This window comes from Neomonachus schauinslandi, chromosome 13, assembly GCF_002201575.2.
Source record: "Neomonachus schauinslandi chromosome 13, ASM220157v2, whole genome shotgun sequence".
Classification (NCBI taxonomy): Eukaryota; Metazoa; Chordata; class Mammalia; order Carnivora; family Phocidae; genus Neomonachus; species Neomonachus schauinslandi.
Window position 1 is genome coordinate 71,347,388 of NC_058415.1, and position 23,094 is coordinate 71,370,481.

Here is a 23,094-nt window from a genome sequence, read left to right on the forward strand (position 1 = left end):
GTCCTTGGAATGTATCTTCTGCCCACCATTCCCCCAGTGGGAAGCATTTTCAAGGAAGCAGCCTTGAGAGAGCAATGTGCTGTTGAGACCATCTGGATGGAATATGTCACTAAACACAGTTAAGGCCTCTAAATAAACTCTTTTTTTTTTTAAAGATTTTATTTATTTATTTATTTGAGAGAGAGAGAGAGAGAGAAACAGCATGAGAGGGGATAGGGTCAGAGGGAGAAGCAGGCTCCCCGCTGAGCCGGGAGCCCGATGTGGGACCCGATCCCAGGAATCCAGGATCATGACCTGAGTTGAAGGCAGTCGCTTAACCAACTGAGCCACCCACGCGCCCCCTAAATAAACTCTTAACATTCTGTTGGGTGGGCGTGGAGGTCTACTGATCTTTTAGCCAACAAGTCTTGTATATAAATTCTCTCGCTTTATTAAACCTGCCATCTATCAATCTGGAGTGGTCTACCTCTTTCTTCGATCTCTCTCTGCCCTCCATGCAGAGGCACAAGTTTCAGATTACTCCTAGGAAACTTTCAAGTTTGAGAACCAAGAATATAGGTATTATGAAATATATATCAGTGGTATCCTATGGTTAAGGAATTTAATATTATAAACCTCCCAAAATGTCTATGTTTAATATAAAAATGTTTTTTCAAATTCTGGCTTTAAGTACATAGTGGTTTCTGATCAATTGTGTATAAACCACTTACTCACTTGTGTATAAAACTTAATAACTTAAAACAATTATTATTATCTTTTATGATTCTGTCAGTTAATTGGGATCATTTGGTTCTGATGAATTCCAATTTCACAGAGGCTGTGGCTGGAGTTACCTAGAGACTCAACCAACCAGGACATCCAAGATGGCTTCTTCACTCACATGTTTGAAATTCAGTGCATCTTCATGTAGTTCTCTCTCCAAAAGAAAAGCCCAGACTTTTGACATGGTGGCTCACAGCTTCAGCAGGCAGGAAGCAGAACCACTGGGTCCATTAAGAGTGATGACTGGAGATGGCATGGCATCACTTCCGCCATACTTGAGTGGTCAAGCCTATCTAAATTCAAGGGGGTGGAGAAATAGACCCCACCTCTTGATTGGGAAGCAGTGAGATCACATTGTAGAAAATGATGAGGAATGAAAATTATTATCATGGACCTCTTTGGAAAATACACTCTGTCACTCAGTATTAGAAGCAAATCTGTCACTTTTAAGGATCTCTTACCTATTTTTCAACTTGCCAGCCTCATGGCTAAGGATTCTAATCCTTCAAAGAGCTTTAATGTACTCAATGGGTCTTAAGCTGATGTAAAGTCTACAAAAATAGAAACATCTCTCTTATTTCACTACTTGATAAAGGACCAATTTGCAGTAGCTTAATTTATCCCTTACGGAATGTGATTTGATCTCAGACTTACAATGTTTGCAAACTTGAACAGTTTAAAATGAAATAACATACTCCACTAACTTCTGTTCATCCTGTTAATCTGTGCCTTGTTTTCCTCTAGCCAGATGTTTCTTATATTTCATTTGCCTAACAATATTCAGACTAGGAAACGATTCTAGCATTAAAATGATGCACCAAACATACCCACATTTATTTTCCATATCCTTGGCTCTTCCTAGATCTGTCTTGCATTTTTCAACATCCTTAATTTCTATTGAACCCAGATGGAATCTATGTTTGCCAGGAAAGAAAGTAAACCAAACATGCGCCAGTATTTTATATTCTTCCATGCTATATGGAAAAGGTCTGAAGATATAATATGCTCTTTAAAATCATGCACACCAGGCATTTAGTTGAAGAAAGTGTGGTAGGCAACTTCTGAAACGGCCCCGAATGACCCCTGCCTCCTGATATCCCTGCCCTTTTGTAATTCTTTCCCTTTGGATGTGGGTTGGACTTAATGACTTACTTCCAACAAATAAAATATGGCAAAAGTATTGGGATGTCATTGTCAAGATTAGGTTTCAAAAGACTCTGTTTTCCATTTTGTTCACTCTCTTTCACTCTCTCCCTCTCTTGCTCTGAGGAAAGCCAGCTGCCATGTCATGAGATGCCCTATGGAGAGGTCCACATGGCAAGGAACTCATGTCTCTGGCCAACAGCCAACAAGGACCCGCAGCCTGTCAACAGTTATGAAGCATGTCAACAGCTGTATCTTCTGAAGCAGACCCTTCTCCTGTCAAGCCTTAAGATAACTGCAGCCCTGGGCAGCATCATGACCGCAACCTTGCAAGATGCTCCAAGTCAAAAAACCCAGCCTAGCAACACCTAAAATCCTGAACTACAGGAAATGTCAGATACTAAATGTTTGTCCTGTAAAGCCACCAAATCTTAGGGCAATTTGCCATGGCAGCAGCAATTTGAGTACCTAAGATTTATAGAGAAAGCTCATGTCTTTGGCTCTAAGAACAAAGACAATAGCCCCTGTGGTCCAAAGCGTATGGAGGGAATCAGCATTATTTTTTTTTTCTCTCTCTTTTCTCTTGCTACTTCATTCTGAGGGCAGTCCTGATAGCACAGTCTATACACAGGGTGGGGGGATAAAACTCCAAAAGAAATTCTGGCTTTCTAGCCAGAGAGCCAGGAAAAGGTACTACAAGAGACAGAAAGTATCAGGGAAATTCCAGGGAGTAGACAGCTAGAGGAAGATTCCCTAATTCTATGTATGAACTGATACAAGTTCTCATTCATGAACTACAAGTGAGTGAACAGACACAAAGAAGAATGGCTTTGAGAACTGAGCTACAATATAAAACCACTACCCATAGCTCTGACTAACATCTCTACAGTTCATGTATGCAGCAGACCCAAGCAACACAGAAAAGTCTTCGAAAATTAAACTCACACCAGAATCACCACCCACAGAAATAGGGACAGAACTTGTGGTCTAAAATCTAACTGGACTGATGGTCTGCTAAAATAAAATAAAAATGATTGGCATCTCCAAAGGATTTTAAAAGGACCCAGAATCTCACAATATAATATCCAAAGTATCCAGGATATAACCAAAATTACTTCAAAGAAAAAGAAAAATCTGATCACTTTTCAAGGGAGAAGACAATCAACAAATTCAAACTCCAAGATGGCCTAGATATTTGTTATCAGACAAAGATGTTAAAGCAGTTATTATACTCATGCTCCCTATTATACCCATGGTAAAAGTGAATATTCTTCAAACTGTTTTTTTCCCCTTTTTTTCTTAATTTTTACTATTGCATGTAGAGATAACACTTCACCTACATAGAGGCATTTCTTCCATAGAGCCTTTGTGTTCAAACTGGTTTTTTTCTCTTTTTTCTTTTTTTCTTAAGTTTTACTATTGCATGCAGAGATAACATTTCACCTACATAGAGGCATTTTTTCCATAGAGCCTTTGTGTTCAAACTTGGTTTTTTTTTCTTTTTTCCTTTTTTTTTTTTCCTTAAGTTTTACTATTGCATGCAGAGATAACACTTCACCTACACAGAGGCATTTCTTCCATAGAGCTTTTGTGTTCAAACTGTTTTTTCCCCCTTTTTTCTTAAGTTTTACTGTTGCATGCAGAGATAACATTCCACCTACAAAGAGGCATTTCTTCCATAAAAAGGTGAATATTCTTAAAATGCATAGAAAAGTAGAATTTTTGAGCAGAGAAACTGTAAAAATGAACCAGCTAGAAATTTAAAAACTAAAAAACACATTATCTGAAATTCAAAAAAAAATTACTGAATGGTTCCAATGGCAGAAGGGGATACAGAGGAAATATTTAGTGAACTTGAAAATAGATAGATAAAAATGATCCAATCTGAAGGGCAGTCAAAAAAAAAGATTTGAAAAAAAAAAAAAGAAAGAACAAAGTCACAGTTACCTGTGGGACAATATCTAAGTTCTAACATTCCTGTCACTGGAGTCTCAGAAAGAGAGAAGAAATTGATTGATGCAAAAATATATATATTTAGGGCGCCTGGGTGGCTCAGTTGGTTAGGCAACTGCCTTCAGCTCAGGTCATGATCCTGGAGTCCCGGGATCGAGTCCCGCATCGGGCTCCCTGCTCAGTGGAGAGTCTGCTTCTCCCTCTGACCCTCCTCCCTCTCATGCTCTCTGTCTCTCATTCTCTCTCTTGAAAAAAAAAAAAACTTTTAAAAAAAAAAAAAAAAAAAAAAAAAAAAAAAATATATATATATTTAAAGAAATTATAGATAGACACTTCTTAAATTTTGTGAAAGACATAAATTTACAGATTCAAGAAGTTCTGAGAAACCTACATAGGATAAACCAAAACAAAAAAACAAAAAAAAACAAAACCCCATGCTTAGTCAGACATATCATAATCAAACTACCAAAATACAAAAAATATATATATATTATTATTATATAATATAATATAAAACACACAAAGAAACAATTTGAATGACTGTGGATTTCTCAACAAAAACCATTCGGAGGCCAAAGACAATGAAATAACGACTTCCAAGTGCTAAAAAAAAAGGAACTGTCAACCCCAAATTCTATATCCAATAAAAATGTTCTTCAGGAATGATGGCAAATAAAGACATTTTCAGGTGAGGGGAAACTAGAAGAACTAGGAACTAGCAGACCTGTTCTAAAGGAAATATTAAAGGAAGCTCTTAAAGATGAAGAAAATGATACCAGAAGGAAACATGGAACTACAGAAATAAAGAGTGACAGAAATGATAAATATAAAGGTAAATATAACAGATTACTTTTCTCCCTTTGAGTCCTTTAAATATAACTGTCAAATGCAAAAAGTATAAAATTGTCTGGTGAGGCTTTCAATGTATGTGAATATATATTAAATCTATAACATAAAGAAAGGAGTATAAACGGACCTATGTGGATGGAAGGCTTCTACATTTCTACATGTTCCAATTAAAAACAGAGACTGGCAGATTAGATTTAAAGCAGACTCAGCTATATGTTGACTACAGGAAATCTACTTTATATATAAACATAGATCGATAAAAGTAAAAGGAAGGTAGGAGATATATTATGAAAACACCAATCAAAAGAATACTACAGTAGTGATATTAACATCAGACAGAGTAGACTTTAGAACAGGAAATAACATCAGGATAACAAAAGACATTAAATTAATTATTAAATACTGATAAAGGGGTGAATTCTCCAAGACATAATAATCCTTAATATGTATAACCTCCTAACAACAGGTATCAAACTACATGAAGCAAAAACTGACAGATCTAAAAGAGAAAATAGGCAAATTAACAAATATAGTTGGAGATACCTACAGTCAGTAATCAATAGAAGAATCAAATGGAAAAACCAGCAAGGATAAAGGAGACTTAACACTGATTGCCATTTATAGAACACTTCAACTAACAATAGCAGGATATGCATTATTTTCAAATATTCATAGAATAGTCACCAAGATAGATCATATTCTAGGCCATTAAAAGTCTTAATCAATTTACAGGAATTGAAATCATACAAAGTATGTGCTCACTATAAATGGAATTAAACTAGAAATCAATAACAGAAAGACATCTGGAAAATTCAAAGACATTTAGAAATTAAACAACCCATGGGCCAAGAAAAAAAATCTCAAGAGAAAGTAGAAAATATTTTTAACTGAAAGAAAATGAAAATGCAACATATCATAATGTATGGAATGTGGCTAAAGCAGTTCTTACAGAGAACTTTGTAAAATTAAATGCTTATATTTAACAAAAAGAAAGTTTCAAGTTGGTTATCTAACTTCACATTATGAAACTAGTGAAGAACAAATTAAACCCAAAATAAGCAGAAGGAAGGAAATAATACATTACTATGGGAGTGTAGTCTCCAAATATATGAACAGATATAAATGGACTGGAAACTAGAAAAATCACAGAGAAAATCAATCAAACCAAAAAGTAGATCTCTAATAAAACTCTAGCCAGACAAAACATGGAGGAAAAAATATGCAAATTACCAACATCAAAGGGGAGATAACACTACAGATCCTACAGATACTACAAGGACAGTAAGGGAATACTACAAACAACTCTAAACACATAAATTCAACAACTTAGATGAGATGGACCAATTTCCTGAAAACTATGAACTACCAGAAGTCACTCCAAACCAAATTTTTGGTGACCAGAAGGCATTCATCTCAGAAAACTCTCCAGGCTTTATTCAGGACAATTGCCTACTCCCAGGTGCTATTTCTCTAGCCTCAGGCTGATTTCCCATCTCCACCCTCCAGCTACCAACAAAGTTTAGTTCCAAATTTTGGCCACTGATTCTTTGGTCTCCCTTTTTCCTTATAAACTTCTAATTTCATCCCTTCACCATCTCCCCCCACCCATGACTATTTTTGTTGAGAGGAGAATTGATATAATCTTCAGAAACTTAGACAACCTAGGCTTCTACAGAAAAATTTTTGAAGAATGTCTGATTAGCTTGAGTCCCTCTTGTTATTATCTGCTGCCAAAACTTCCTCGGCAGCAATGTGTGCACTTGGTATTAGTGCACATTCAGGAAGGATTAAAGCACTTGTCTGCTACTCTGTACATGGCCAAGCCCTCAATCAAGGGCCTTTCATCTAACCACACTACTCCCCAAATCACTAGCATGTAGCTTGTCTCATGAGCTTTATTTCCTGCTTTGAAGAACCAACAGAGTCCTCAGAGGAACTAAGCTCCTTGCTCAAATAATTGTGATAAGATTAGGACACTAAAAGGACATCTGCTATAGCTCTTCCTTATAATTTATACCCCTTAATGCCTGTAGATTCTGGTTTATGGATTGACTTCTAGGGCTCCTCCTCTCTTGTCAACTTTCCAGTTCGTTTGTGTGAGTTTATAATAAGATGGAAAATACATATACCAAAAGCATAGCTCTTATCTCTGAAAAATGATTAAGTCGCTTTTTACCAATTTCTTATAATTTTGGAGTTGTATCCCCAAACTAATACTAATACTGGACAAATATATATTCTCAGGCAGCATTTGCCACTACCTTGACAGGTATGACGAGTTACATTCCTGGCAATATTTTGAGAGAACACAAGAGCAATGGAGTTTGTAAAAGATTCACTAATGGAGCCAAAAAGTTACAATGTTTGAATTTCCCCAAAGCCGCCCCGCCCCCATAATTAATATGAATTTCTTTAAACCACTAGAACTGGGCTTCATTCCTCTCCCACATTCCCTGGGAATTCTGACTGCCATCCAGGATCTTCCCTATGATTTAAGACCAGGAGGACATGGTCTTTATGGTGTCTTCCAAATGAGACTTCTCTTAGTTACATGTTGACTACTAGTTTCTCATTGAAGTCATCCCCAACTTTGCAGAAACACCTGAACGCTGGCACCAACACCTCTCTGAGCTGAGCCCTTGTCCTTTTTTTTTTTTTTTTTTGGTAACCAAAATCTGTGGTATGTGCTTCTTTAAGAAAATACAACTCCTGCTCCCTCTTTTCTGTCTTTCAACAGCTAGCAGGCACTGCCTACCATCCCTCTTACACATAATTACTTCTTTATGCTCTACCCCTTACTTAAACAGGTATTTCCCTCTTTTGTTCTCTTGTTTCCCTTTCTAAATCCCTAGGAGTATTAAATTTAGGGCTTGATTTTCACTTGGAAATGTTTTCCAAATTTGTGGCACCAATGCCACCAGAGGATTTACAGTAGGTCAAGTGAAGAAAAACAGAGTGCAGAGTGAATGAAGAATTAAAAAAAAAAAAACTCTTCTGCAACAGATAAATCAAAATGTCAATTATTTTCTGCTAGAATATATTTCATCAAATAATTCATGGTTATTCTGAGAACTACAGCAGTTTAATTAATCAAAAATGAATTTGTATAGTCATTGTCCTTTAAAACATGGATTTTCAAATTTGAATGCCTGAGGAATTTTAAAAATGCTTTTAAAAAGGTTTAATTTTAGGGGCGCCTGGGTGGCTCAGTTGGTTAAGCGACTGCCTTCGGCTCAGGTCATGATCCTGGAGTCCCGGGATCGAGTCCCACATGGGGCTCCCTGCTCGGCAGGGAGTCTGCTTCTCCCTCTGACCCTCTTCCCTCTTGTGCTCTCTGTCTCTCATTCTCTCTTTCTCAAATAAATAAATAAAATCTTTAAAAAAAAAAAAGGTTTAATTTTAGAGAGAGAATGTGCACATAGGGAGGGGGAGGGGCAGAGAGAGACTCTCAAGCAGACTGCCCGCTGAGTGAGGAGCCCCATGCAGGGCTTGATCTCACAATCCATGAGATCATGACCTCAGCCTAAACTGAGTCAGACGCTCAACTGACTAAGCTATCCAGGCGCCCCAAATGCCTGAGGAATTTTTTAAAAACCTGGGTCTCAGCCACAAAGACTGATTTAACTCGATGAGTTGCAACCTGGGCATCAAGATTTTTCAAAGTTCCCCAGGTGACCTTATTGTGCAACAGAATGACGCTATCGTGCAGCCAATTTATCATGAGCACAATCAGCAGGAGTTTGATAAAATACAGATTGCTAGAGCTGCTGATTCAGTAGGTTTAGATGGGGCCTGAGGATTTCCATTCCTAACAAATTCCCAGCTGAAGTTGTTGTTCTGGAGGTCATACCGTGAGAACCACTGCTTTCATGTGCATATGAATCACCTTCAGGTGCAGAGGATTCTGTTAAAAGGCAGGTCTACTTCAGTTGATGTGGGACTGGATTAGATTCTGCATTTCTAATAAGCTTTCAGGAGATACTAATGCTGATCCGAAGACCATACTTTATACAGCAAAAGATCAGAGCACAGGAAGTTAACTATTAGAGTAGGGCATTCATGAAATAAATACGATTTTGTGACATAGCGAGAATAAAAAATTTAGTACCAAAGCACCATTTTGAAGTAAGTTTTCAACTGTAATTTCAATATCATTATACAGATATATGAGAAAAATTTCATGATCGTTGAGAAATTACGAAAAAATGTTTAATGTCATAGAATGAGAAATTCAAAATTACTTTTTTCACGTTTTATATGTTTATTCAGAAAGTGATTCAACTATGGATGATGCATTTTTAGCACTATGAAAGCCAACATTTTAAAATCCTTTTTCCCTGCATTTCTGTTTATTACATTTTTTTATAGTCCTGAAGAAATTCTCTTATCTGAAGTTTTTCATGCATTTGGGTATTTTGCATGATGTCTAATGTGATGGCAGTGAGGCCGTAGCTATAATCATAACCCTCTTGTAACCCAAAAACAACATTAACTTTCTTTTCTGTGTAGGCAGCTATGAAGTTACTAGATAGTGACTGTCCATCTGGAAGGAACTGGTTATCTTTTCCTTGATCAATTATTATGTCTAGCTGAGCATGTGGATAGGACTTCACAAGATGGGTAGCATCATAAGCCTTCCATTTATTTTGATCTGTCCCCAAATATCCACTAAAGGCTTTTTTGTCCCAAAGACAGACCACTGGATTGCAAATTGGAGCAAATGCTGACACAGATTTGTACTTTCCAGGATTCTTCAAAGCACAAATCAGAGTTTCACGGCCTCCCATGGAGTGGCCAAAAATAGACATCCTGGAGGGGTCCACTGGAAAATGGGCATTTATGAGTTGGGAAAGCTCCTTGGTTACATAAGAATACATTCTGCAGTTGCGGCTCCTGGGTGGTTCAGTTGGTTGAGTGTCCAACTCTTTGTTTTGGCTCAGGTCATGATCTCATGGGTGGTGGGATCGAGCCCGGAGTCAAGCTCCGTGCTCAGTGGGGGGTCTGCTTGAAGATTCTCTCCCTCTCTCCCTCTCTCTCTAAAGTAAATAAAAAAATCTTTTTTAAAAATGTAAGTCTTGTGGTCGTTTTTAAAAATCAGTGCCTATACAGTAAAAATTGGAACCATCGGGCTCATGAGTAATTATTTGGGGGCCATTTTCACAAAAGAGTTCTAATATTACAATTTTATAATTCTGTTTCTGCTAACCACTTCATATTTTTTATTTTCTAGGCTTGAAGTTAGCAGGCTTAACAATTTTTACACTCCTACTCTGCAAGTGTTTATCCATTTTTACGTAAGTGACAAATCAATTCCTGAGTTTTGTTAAGGGCTTTCTATTTTTTGGATAGTGAAGTTCTTATAATAGGGTGGAGAGAGAACATTTGGTTCCTTTTGTGTCCTTCTCATACACATTTTAAAGCAATGGCTTCAGTTTAGGAACTGCTGGATTTTTTGGAAACATCTGAATGTGAGACTTCCAAATTCTGAGAAAATAAGCAAATAACCAAATAAAATGGCACTGTAGTGTGATAACTGAACCTTTTAGACTCAAGATTCTAGATTTTAGAGGAAGGGGCAGATATAAAAATGGCGAGAAAGAGAACTATTAGAAAATGATAAAGAATGTGACAAGGCCATCTTTCAAAAGCAGGAATAAGATATTTAGCAGATTTTTGTAAAAATAAAATCAGTAATATGTATATTTCTCTCTTGCAAATTAGGATTATTCTCACCAATCTGAGAGCATGAGCTTGATGGTATAGAGGCTCTGGGTGATCAATACAAGTAAACAAGACCTGATGGGTGACAGCCCATCTGGGCTCTCTGTAAAATGAGAAGGTTCTACTTGACACTGTTTCTTAGTCTACGGGGGCAGGAGGAGGGCACACAATGCTTCGAGAAGCTTATGAAGGCTATAGATCCTCTCTCCAGAAAAATTCATGATTTGCATGTGATTCCATAGAATCCAGATGCCCTGACCATGGTTGATGGATGAGGATGTCTAGAGCCCAAGTGAATCAGACACTTCACACAGCCCTTGGCATAGAGTTAAGTTCTAGATGTTGGTGATAATGATAATAAATAGCTTCATTTCATGAGGTGAAGAACAAGAAAAAAACCGCTTGTTTCATAAACGGAGTTTCATTCAAGCTAGTGATTAGTGAAACTTCCTTCCAGATTCTGACAATAGGCTGTCAACCTGTATTGTCAGCATTTGTTATTTTGAATGGTCATTCTTTCCTGTTTTTAATCAGTAATTTTTGGCAACTTGGGAGAAGATCCATTTAAGAACTACTATTTATTTATTTATTTATTAAATTTTATTTATTTATTTGACAGAGAGAGACACAGCGAGAGAGGGAACACAAGCAGGGGGAGTGGGAGAGGGAGAAGCAGGCCTCCTGCCGAGCAGGGAGCCCTATGCGGGGCTCAATCCCAGGACCCTGGGATCATGACCTGAGCCGAAGGCAGACGCTTAACGACTGAGCCACCCAGGTGCCCCTACTATTTATTTATTAATTCCTTTGTACCAAGCTCTCTGATAAGCAATTAGTCTGCATTAGCTCCTTTAATCCAAACAAATCCTAGTAAGGTTTACTATGAAGAAGTTGAGGCTTCCAGTAACTCCAGTGGTCCCACAGACTATTGTGTGGCAGGAGCAGCTCCTTTCACAAAGTGAAAACTGTAGAGAACACTAATCATTTTTTTTTTTTAAATAAATCCACCTTCGTTGGCCCAGGAATTACTGAAAATTTCTTCCAGATTCTAACAACGGTCTGTTAATATTCATCTTCACTGTTTGTTGTTTTGGAATGTCATTATCTCTGGGCTTTCGTCAATATATTTTTTTTTTAAGATTTTATTTATTTGACAGAGAGCGAGACAGCGAGAGAGGGAATACAAGCAGGGGGAGTGGGAGAGGGCCGAGCAGGGAGCCCGATGCAGGGCTTGATCCCAGGACCCTGGGATCATGACCTGAGCCAAAGGCAGACGCTTAACAACTGAGCCACCCCAGTGCCCCTTTCGTCAATATTTTAAAATTTTATCTATTTATTTGATAGAGAGAGGCACAGCGAGAGAGGGAACACAAGCAGGGGGAGTGGGAGAGGGAGAAGCAGGCTTCCCGCCGAGCAGGGAGCCCGAGGTGGGGCTCGATCCCAGGACCCTGAGAACATGACCCGAGCCGAAGGCAGACGCCTAACGACTGAGCCACCCAGGCGCCGCCCTTTCGTCAATATTTTAATGTGAACTCTGGACAAGGTAAACTAGGAGCTGCTAGCCCTTCAATATACCATTCTGACCAGAACTGTCATTTCCACGGCATAGCTCCAACATTGCCATTTGGCTTCCTTATTAGCTTTGGCTTTCCTCAAGAACTTGCTACCTGGATTATAAACTGAACAATATTCTATGCTCTATACTTGCATACCTTGTTTTCCTTTTCATTCATCTTGGTTTCATGCTAAACATGAAATTAGCTAGAACATTCTACTTCAAAGTGTTCATTACAAGGTTGTGAAGAAAAGAACACCATTTTTGTAAAGACTATCATGCTCAACTTTATTTGGTAAATATTTGCCATTAATGTCAGTAGGTAACAGAAACTGCTCATCCTGTGGTCATCTGCTTTCTCTTTTTAGACTTCTAGCCTCTGCCCTCTCTTTCCACCATTTAAAAGCTTTCCTGATGCATATTCCTCTTTTGGCCTCATATTTTCATACTCTGCACATTCTCCTTGAGTGACCTCATCCACTCTCGGATAGTCATGACATGCAAATTTCCAGTCCCAGCCCAGACGTTTTTCCAAACTCTTGACTCGTTTAATCATTAACAACTTGGATCAACCATCCAGTTTTCCATAGGCATCTCAAACTCCACATGTCCAAAATAAAGTTATTATCTTCAACAATCCTTCTACCTCCTGAATCATCTACTTCCCTCCCACCATTCACCCATAAAGAATTAACTTCTGATGTTTCTCACCACCCCATAATTATCACCTGCATTAATTTATCCTTGTGAAACTCAGAATCACCTACATTCATTGATTCATGAATCATTAATTGCTACTTTCTGCATATGTAAGTAGGAAGAATAAGATCCACTTACCCCAGCAGGGTGGGGGGGGGATTGCAATTGTTTGAAGGCTCTTTCAAATATATTTGTGTGTGATTAAAATGATGGAATATCTTTGGATGAATTTAAGTACAAAAGGCAAAATATTCCATCCCTGTAAGTTTTTTCCTTTTGGCTTAGAAAATGTTAATATTTTTACTCAAGCCATCTGGGTCTTGGAAATATCATGTGCCTTTGATGACTATATGTGAAAACTATTTTTTGCATTTTTAAAAATTCCTGAAGGAATGCTATTACTGTTTGTTTTCCTATTTTTCTGACAACAAATTACAATTAACTTGCAATTCAAAAGACAAATTTGAAATCTATTTAAGCAGTTCCAAGTCAACCTCACAGATATCAAATGATCATATTAAAATATTAATAGCTATAGATAACTCAAGTGTTTCCTTGACTTACTGTCTTTTGTTTGGATGTAATTTTCTTTCATATTTAAAAAGTCCTTTAGCACCATCTGCTTCTATAACACTTCGCCATGCTTAAAAAATTTTATTCCCAGACACGGCAGTTTTGAAATTACTCCATCAAAGCTTCTTAAAGAAAATAAATTGGAAAAAGAACTTCCATTCCTCCTAGCTTGTTTCTTAACAAACAGCAGACAAAGACAATGCTTGTTACCCAAGAAACACAGTGCTACATGAATATTTTGTTATAATCAGACATTTCCCTTCTGATTTTCCCTCTGACCCTAAGGCTAACTGGTGCCTGAGGAAACAATATTTTATGTGCTATATGCACAATCTGTGCAATAATATTCCTTTAAGATATGCAGATCTCATTTTATAATCTGAACTATAAAATGGGGTGAATTTTCACATAGTCTCATCCATTTTATGGATAAACATTTAACAAATGACTAGATTGCCAAAATAAATTCCCCAAGGGAAGCTGATAGACTGAAGCAGTAACACCAGTAAAAGAAATCCAACAAAGGAAATAGCTTCTTCCTCTGTGAAACTGAAGCATACTCTTAAGAGAAAAATCAGAATTTTCCAGGGCACCTAGGTGGTTCAGTTGGTTAAGCATCCAACTCTTGATTTCAGCTCAGGTCATGGTCTCTGGGTCACAGGATGGGGCCCCACATCAGGTTCCACGCTCAGTGGGGAGTCTGCTTGAGATTCTCTCTCTCTCCCTCTGCCTCTGCCTCCCACCACCCCGACCCCCACGCACGCTCTCTCTCTCTAAAAGAAATAAATCTTTAAAAAAAAAAAATCAAACTTTTCCAATTCTTGACAGTGGTAGTAGAGGATTAGGCAGCTGAATTTTTCAATGTGTACAACTCCCGAGTCAGTGATATTGATTTAGAAATATAAGTAAGTGGTATTAGGATAGTGATGTTGAAATTGTTGTAGGGCGCCTGGGTGGCTCAGTTGGTTAAGCGACTGCCTTCGGCTCAGGTCATGATCCTGGAGTCCCGGGATCGAGTCCCACATCGGGCTCCCTGCTCGGCAGGGAGTCTGCTTCTCCCTCTGACCCTACTCCCTCTCATGCTCTCTGTCTCTCATTCTCTCTGTCTCAAATAAATAAATAAAATCTTTAAAAAAAAGAAAAGAAATTGTTGTAGACAGAATAAGAATAGGCCAATTGTCTTCCTAAGAAAGTCCAAGTATGGATGTTAAATTGTTTACAGATCTATTCATCCTTTCAGTCACTATTCAATATACATCAAACACCTGCTATATCTAGATTCTATATTAGTTTCTGGAATGAATCAATAATTTTCTTATAATTTATAATAAAATTTATTCATCATCTTGTAGATGTAAATAAATGGACCTCCATCCTCCAGCATTTTCTACCTGAATCCATTTCCCACAAACGAGCCAGAATTCACTTTGTAAAGTTAAAATTAAATTGCATGATAAAGTTCAAATTCCCTAATAATGGTTTACAAAGACCTTGATGGTTTGACTCTTGCTTACCTCTCCCGCCTTGCTGTTCCACCTTGCTTTCTGGCCATGATGAATTACTAACCATTCACAAAACAGGCCTTCGCATGCTGTTTCCCCTGGCCAAATGCTTTTCCTCCTCTCCTTGTCTGACTCTTTCCCCCTGACCTTTTGTTTCTAGACCTCTCCTTGGCTAAAACTTCTTCAAGGACTGAAGTGTGCGCAGGTGAGCCTCTTATGCAGTCAAATGCTCGCTCCTGAACTACAGGCCCAGGTGAACTTCTTATGCACCATGTAACACCCTGGGCCTTACACCTTGTAGCACCTGCCACAGCAAGTGATTTACTTGTCTCACTCCTGCTAGACCGTATACCCCTCAAGGACAGGCACTACGCCTTGTTTGCTCTGCAAATCTCATGATGTGAAATGCAGCCTTGGCACATCTTAGTGATGATGATTTGCTAAATGAGTAAGTAGAAAATTGAACTATGCATTCTTCTCATTCATTTTGGGGAGGTCATTTTACAGTGGCAAGCGTGTGAGGTAAGGGAAATTATCCTTAGCCTCACTACTTGACTACATGAATTGAGACATCTGATAGTAAATGCACACACTTAAGCATATTCTCTTCCCCCCCCCCCAAACATTTTAGTTCTAATTAATCATGAAAATGTTTCATCCTGAAATCAATAAAATGTTTCAGCCTGATCTTTCCTACTGAGAATATTAAGTGGCTTCTTCTTGCTTTATGTTTTATGATGGATCAAAATACAAGGCATCTCCAAAATCAACTTATATCTTTTTTCTTTTTCTTTTCTTTCTTTTTTGAAAGCAGGGTAGAAAGTAAAATGAACTACTCTAGAGAAAGAAATATGCTCTTAGTAGAGAGATGAGAACTCCGTCTGGATAAATTGTTTTGGTCTGCACAGTGTAGCATAAAAAATACTGAACTTCTGAAAAGGTTTTATTTCATTGGTATTTTTTCTTTAAATATTTACTGATATGGATATGGCACCCCAGTGTTACAGCATAATTTTAAGTGATAGCTATAGATCCCAAGATCAGATCTGTAAACTAAATAAACACACATCTGCATATATTTGACTGGGAGGAATTAGATCAAAACACTAATGACAGTTACCTATGGTTGAATTTTATTTTCATTTTCACTCCTCTATATTTTCCTAAAGTTTGACAAAAAGGTCAAAAGAAAACCAATAAACATTTTACACACAGGAATGAACAGAAAAGATAGTAACATTGTTCAAGAGAGAAATTAGTAGATATGGGTGTTCTGTTTCATTCTATCTTTAAAATTCTATAATTTTATGACTTCTCAACTGTACTATGCAAAAATATGTAGATTTCAGTCCATTACTAGACACAGCGGGGATTCAGATAGAAATGTCTGTCAAACGTTCACAATAGAAACAATTAATGAAATAGTTTACATATGACTTTGGTCATAAAAGAAGGTGAATGCCTTGCACATAGTAGGCACTCATTATGTCTTAAATGAATTTCAATTGGTCAATGAATGTTAAATGACCTTGGTGTTAAAATTCTGTCTCTGCTGCCCTCCAGTGGCTCATGTGCTTAACTCCAAAAGAGAAAATCAAGTGCCTTCCATTCCCAGACCCTTATTTGAGGGGAGTATGAATGTCAGATTTCGGGGCTTGGTATTCCTTTTGGACAGAGTTTTGTATTCAACCTCTGTGACAGTGGGTCTGGGAATTGGTGGGTCAAGGCCAAATGCATTATCTGTCTCCTTCCACCTGCAAAAAGTCAAACTGAAGCAATAGCAATAGATGGTGTCAAATACTAATATGTTTATGTTCACACTTCATAGAGATTTTTCATTTGTGTCACCACAAACTTCTAGTAAGAAATTGTGGTGAGGGGCACCTAGGTGGCTCAGTCAGTTAAGTGTCTGATTTCGGCCCAGGTGATGATCTTAGGGTCCTTGGATTAAGCCCTGCGCCCGGCTCCGCGCTCAGCAGGGGAGTCTACTTGTCCCTCTCCCTCTTATTCTGCCTCTCCCCTGGCTAGTGCTCTCTCTCTCTGCCTCTCTCTCAAATAAATAAATAAATTCTTTAAAAAAAGAGATTGTGGTGATAGTAGTAATAATTGCAACTCTTTTATTAGAAATAGCTCTGGCCCCTTGTTAAGGGGTGATGGTGTTGTCATGTGCCGTTAGGCACGAAAGTTCCCATCAATGTTACATCTTAATGAGCAGCCCAGAACCTAAATTTACATATCATCTAAGTGTAGTACTGTAGAAAAATGTTAACTCGACAGCAAATACCATCAGCAAATATCAGTGCTGCCATCAGTGAACACTAGAACTATATTTTGTTATTGCCCTCATCTGTGAGAGTTATATCCTGAGTTCAGTTGGTCGTTAGAGTGGCTGCAGGAGGAAACCTAATTTCCAGAACATTTAGTTTCAGTTTTTTGACATTGGCTATGATCTACTCTGAGATATCCTGTACTTCAGGCCCCTTCTGCGGTTTTAGACAATCATCTCCAAATAAGTTATCTTCTACGTGACTTTTTTTTTTTAAGATTGATTTATTTTAGAGAGAAAGAGAGAGCAAGAGAGTGGGGGCGCGGGGTGGAGAGGGAAGGAGAGAAACTGAAGCAGACTCTCCACTGAGCCAGAGCCCAACATGGGGCTCAATCCCAGGACCCTGAGACCATGACTTGAGCCGAAATCAAAAGTCAGACGCTTAACCAACTGAGCCACCCAGGCGCCCCTACATGACTTTTTAGTGTTTATCTTCCCCTGTTATTATAGTTCTTCTGGAATATCCTTTTAGTGTTAACCAAGGAGTCTCTCAATTCCTTGCTCATCTGCCGCCACCATACCTCCAGGTGAGGTGATTACTTCTTTTTGCTCATCTGCAATCTATCTTTCTGAATTATAATCTCTTTATTTTATTTTGTCTCTTACTTTCTATCTCTTAAACCATTTTTTCCTTTTTTGGTAGTATGGAAGTATGAGGTATTACCCTTCATATTAAAGAGTATTTGTGTTTTCCTTATTCTCAGATTATGAGAATTTTGTGTATTGTATTGATGTTTTCATAAGCTCTTGGGTTAGTTAGCAAGTATATCATTTTTGTGCCTTTTTACTTCACAGTAATTTTGTGACTTGTTTTCAATTATAATATCGGGAATATTATAAAAGAACATTTATTTTTACAACTAATCTTAAGAGAATAATTTTCTCACAAAAGCCTTTTTTTATAATACTGAAGCATTTTAAAAAATAAATGTCCAATAAGAGATGTATGATACAAACTCAATAGTCATAAAATGTAGTAATATTTAGGAATTAAAATCGTGTGTTTTTTTAGGAATTAAAATTGTTTCTTTAAAATATTCATTTGCTTGTTACAAATCCATAAAATATCAAGTAAAAGTTAAAAATTGTATGGCATTGTGGCAGTTAAAAAATAAAAACAAAGTAATAAGTATAAACAGTATTTTCCCCATTTTTAGAAATGAAGGCTCATGCATGTATTGTGTGTTATGTTTATGTGTTGTGTATATGCACACATGTCTGAAGGAATATACTCTAAGCTACCAACTGTGACTGTATCTGTGTCGCAGTTGTCATTATCTGGCTCTCTAACCAAGAACTATCCCAACACTCATTATTCTTCATGAGGTTTTTAACCTACTCCAATTGCGCTTTAAACTTCAGCATATATTTTCAAACAATTTCCTAAACATTTCCAAAAATTATATTGTAATGCAATAAAACCTAACACATTATAGTACCATCTCTATTCCATCTGTTCCAATCCATCACTAGCAGAATATATTTGAGATTAGAACATTAAGATAATTTCTTTGACCAATGGGTATTATTGAATAAGGGGGAAATTCAGAAGTGGAAATGCACTGCACTTGAGAAGCAAAGACATGAAGCTTGGTTTGCAAGTGTAAAATGATAAAGTAAGAAGACATTTTTCCTTAAGAACTTATGGAGAGACACACAAAAAAGGAAAAGCTAAGGACTGGACCATGGTATGCTTTTCATTCTTGTTGCAACAAAGGTGAACCAAGAACACAATGAGAATTTGTTTTAAAGGACCAATCTGTAGTACTTAGTTATGGCAGCCCTAGGAAACAAATACAATTTTCTTAGGAAATTTTCTCTAGGTCTTAAAATTTTATTTGTATAGACATCTATAAAGCAGTCCCTTGTGATTTTTAAATGCTTTCTGCTTCAGTTTGTTTCCATTCAATTTCTCATTTTGTATTTTTTTAACTTCCTTTTTTCTTGGTTAAATTAGTAGTATTTCGTCTATTGTTTTATTTTGCTGCAAAATGAGGGTTTTATTTATGAATTAGATCTACTGTTTTCTCTTCTGAACCTCAACAATTCCTGATTTTATCTTTATTACTTCCCTGCTTATTTCTTTCTTTGGTTTGTATTATTTATCTTTATTTTTTTGTTTTTCTTTTCCCTGTGTTTTGATCTGGGAATTTGATTCATTTATTTTCATTCTTTCATTTTTATTCATAAAAATGTTTAAGGCTATGAAGTTTCCTCTGATCAGTATTTTAATTATATCCAATGGATTCCAATACATAGTGTTTTCATTATCATTAGTTTTCAAAAATTCTGTAATTTCAGTTTTGTATTCCCCCATCATCTATTAAGCAAGAGTTGTTGAACAGAAAGCTTTTAAATTTCCAGTTAGACTTCTGTTGTCAGTAATTTTTATTTTTTGGCTTTGTGATAAGATAATGCATAATATTTGTACTTCATGGTCCTGATTGACACTTTCCTCATGACATATGATCAATTTTTGTGACTGCCATGTGCATTTGAGGAGGTACACTCTATTACCAGAGTTTGAAGCTTTATATATCCTTGAGATCTTCTTTTTTTAAGATTTTTTTATTTGTCAGAGAGAGCAAAAGCACACGAGCACAAGCAGGCAGAGGGAGAGGGAGAAGCAGACTCCCCGCTGAGCAGGGAGCCTGATGGAGAACTCAATCCCAGGATCCTGGAATCATGACCTGAGCCAAAGCCAGATGCTTAACCCACTGAGCCACCCAGGCATCCCTTCCTTGAGATCTTATTATCAATTTGGTATTCGTTGTCTCAAGTCTATCATATTATTTTATAATTACAATATATATTTGCTGAGTTCTTTTTCTATGCATTGTATCTTTTCTTCACTCTTTTACCTTTTAAAATATCTTTTGCTATTTAGAAAGTTCTAGTGTTATCCATCTCCTTATATCTTTTTTAAATGCTTTTAGTCCTCTCTTAACCTTTTACTCAGTATTTTATTATTTTTTTCCGATATCCATTTACTCTCCCCTATTCCCCGTATTAAAGAATGAAAGTATTCTACCTTCCTCTTTTGCTGTCCCTTCTCCTCTCATATTTTAGTTGCATTGTTTATATTCAGCCAAGAATAATTTATAATATATAGCATACAACATATTCTTCTACCATCCTTGTCCTCATTTTTGTTTTGGTCTCACTTAGATCTACAACCGAGTGTATTAAATGTGTGCCATTAGCCTTTTTTTTGTTGAACTTTCACCAGTCATATCTTTGGTTAGAAGAAGCCCTTGCTCTAGTAGATTTCTCAAGAAAGGCTGTTGAGTATAGAATGTCCTACTCTCTAGCATATTAGCACCGATATGTGAAAGACAACTTGCCTTTATATAATTCTTAGTTCACACCTCCTTTCTTTGAGCTGTTTGAAAATGCTGCCAATTGATGCCTTGCTTCATATATGTTTCTCTAAGAAATTTGATGCTGGTCTAATTATCTTGTTCTTATAACTTCTTTGATTTTTTTTTTTAACCTGGTGGCCTTGAGAATCTTTTTCCTCATTTTTAAAGTCTAATAGTTTTAGACTCATAGGTCTAATAGGGTATATCACCACATTTATCAATGTGGGTCTATTTTTCCTTGTATCTGGTGGGTCCTTTCAATACGTAAATACAGGTCTGGTTTGTTTCCAGAAAGTCTACTTAGATTATACTTTTAAGTATTAGTTCTGTTGTATTGTTTCATTTTTCCTCCTTCTGAAACTGCAATTATACGTAAGTTAGTTCTTCTTTGCTTGAATACTGTCTCACTTTTCTTTGGCCTTTAAAAAATGTCTTATTTTTCATTTCCATTGTTGTTTTCTTACTATCATTCGTTGCACTTCATTAAATGTTCACTCATATCTTTTCTTCCTTGGATTCTCCATAATTTAGTCTTTATTTTTTATATGATTCCCCTCCCTCTCCAGTTCAATCAACTCCCATCTCAATTCTTCTTACTCTTGCCTCTTGGATTTTTGATGCAACCTGCCTTTTTGTTTTGTTTTGCTTTAATTCCCAAATGCTGGTTTCAGAATATTTAATTCTGCTTGTAATATTGTGTTACAGTTTCCTTCTGCTTTGCTTTTCTTTTGTTTGACGAAAAGTTCATCAAGTAAACTCTATTTTCATTTTTGTTTTCTTTTAAAAGTAATTTGTACAAAGACTGTGTCCCTGCTTGGGGTAGTTTATGAGATTCTTTTTTTTTTTTAAGATTTTATTTTTAAGTCATCTCTATACACAACATGGGGTTTGAACTCACAACCCCGAGATCAAGAGTCACATGCTCCACTGACTGAGCCAGCCAGGCACCCCTTATGAGATTCTTAATTCAAAAACACCTTCTTCTGTCAGTATAGCAAAGTATAATTTCTTTCAAGATGTTGCTTGTTTTTCTGTAAGGAGTAAAAAAAAAAAAATGTGTGCTCTTTGACATTTTTATTTCCTTTTGTCTTCCAGGATCTTAAACTTCCCTCTTTTGCTTCTTCTTCGCATTCACTCTGAATTTTCCAAGATAGGACTCTCTCATCTTTTTAAGCCTTATCTCACCCCAAAATTTACTCTTTTCCAATTGCTTCTTTACATCCTCTGTACATTTTTAAGCCCCTTTCATGAGATCCCTACTCTTCTTCAGTATTTTTACACTTAGGGTTGATTTTCTTTGGAAGCGATTTTTAGATCAATCTTAGGTCCACTGACAGTTCCCTTTTTCTCTCATGCAGCTTTTAATGGATTGCTATTGCTCTCAAATAACACTTCTGTCAGGAGTATGAGATAGAGTTCACTGGTTTTTTGTTTTTATATTTCTAATTTTACACATAATTTAAACTTTGGACTTCTACTACAAAAGTTTTGCATTGTTTTATTTGTTCTTATTGCTCTGACTTCTTTTTAAAGAGGCTTTAAAGACTTTTTTTAAAGAGACCTTTGCTTCGGGATTCCACCAATTTTAAGTGGTGGGTTTTAATATGACATCAACTTGATTAAAAGTACTTTGAAAATAATGTGTTTTTTAAAGCAAAAACATCCCACAATTTCTTTTGAGATGCCAGAATTCCTACCAAGCATCTTTGAGATATCAAGGGTACATGGGACAGTTGCATATTTCCCATCGCAAGTGGGAAAATACTTTTGAAGTTTTCTCAACATGAAAGATGGATTAGGTAAGATAATTATAGCAATTTTGATTTTGAGCCTCGATAGTGTTACTGGATGGTTATTAAAAAAGTTAGTGTGCAACTGCTAAGATGAAGCATTAGTTGAATATGGGTTTGTTGTGAAAAAGTACTATCAGGTTATCTAGACTCCTTTTTTTTTTTTTTTTTTTGACAGGATGGATAGACTTGGGGATTACTATAAATGCAATGTATCCAAAGTGTGAATACATTTGACAAATCTTTTATTAAATCCTTTTGGACAAATTAGGAAAATGTAGGCTGTTTGTTTCTTATTGTTTCCTATAGGCTATTAGACTTATCTTTGTGACAGACACTCACTCCTTCATATTAAAGAGGTCCATCAACACATTCTTTTTCACTAGCATTGTCCTAAACAATTTTCCCTTATTTATTCTTTATTTTTACCCCAACTTCTGACTGATTCATTTTCCCATTTATGACTTTGACTTGAGCCTTGGAATTCATTACAATTTGCTGGCTAACAGCTATATTTGGCTAGAATTCCTATTCTCTTGGATTACTTCTATGAAAAGGGATGGCTATAAATTGAAGATGGTAGAGCTACAATGTAAAACAAAGGTATAAAAGAATGATAGAATCCATATTTCAGATTTGAAAACAATTTTAATGGCACCATACATACGTTAAGTTAAATGAATCTCACAAGATTTCTTCTCATATATTCCTCTTTTTTCTTATATATGTTGTAATGTTTGATTCTGATAATTATTGACTTTTCCTATGTTCTCAAATTTTTTGTTGTTCTGAGGAAACACTCCCAACACTCCCAGCAGATGGCACTGCTAACTTGAAGAACCAATTTCTAGATGCATTAAAA

General features: G+C 36.7%; 1 pseudogene; it reads right to left on the minus strand.

Annotated features, from left to right (window-relative positions):
- Positions 1-9,105: 9,105 nt before the first annotated feature.
- On the minus strand, positions 9,106-9,584 carry LOC110581803 (annotated as a pseudogene).
- Between the last annotated feature and the right edge of the window lie 13,510 nt (positions 9,585-23,094).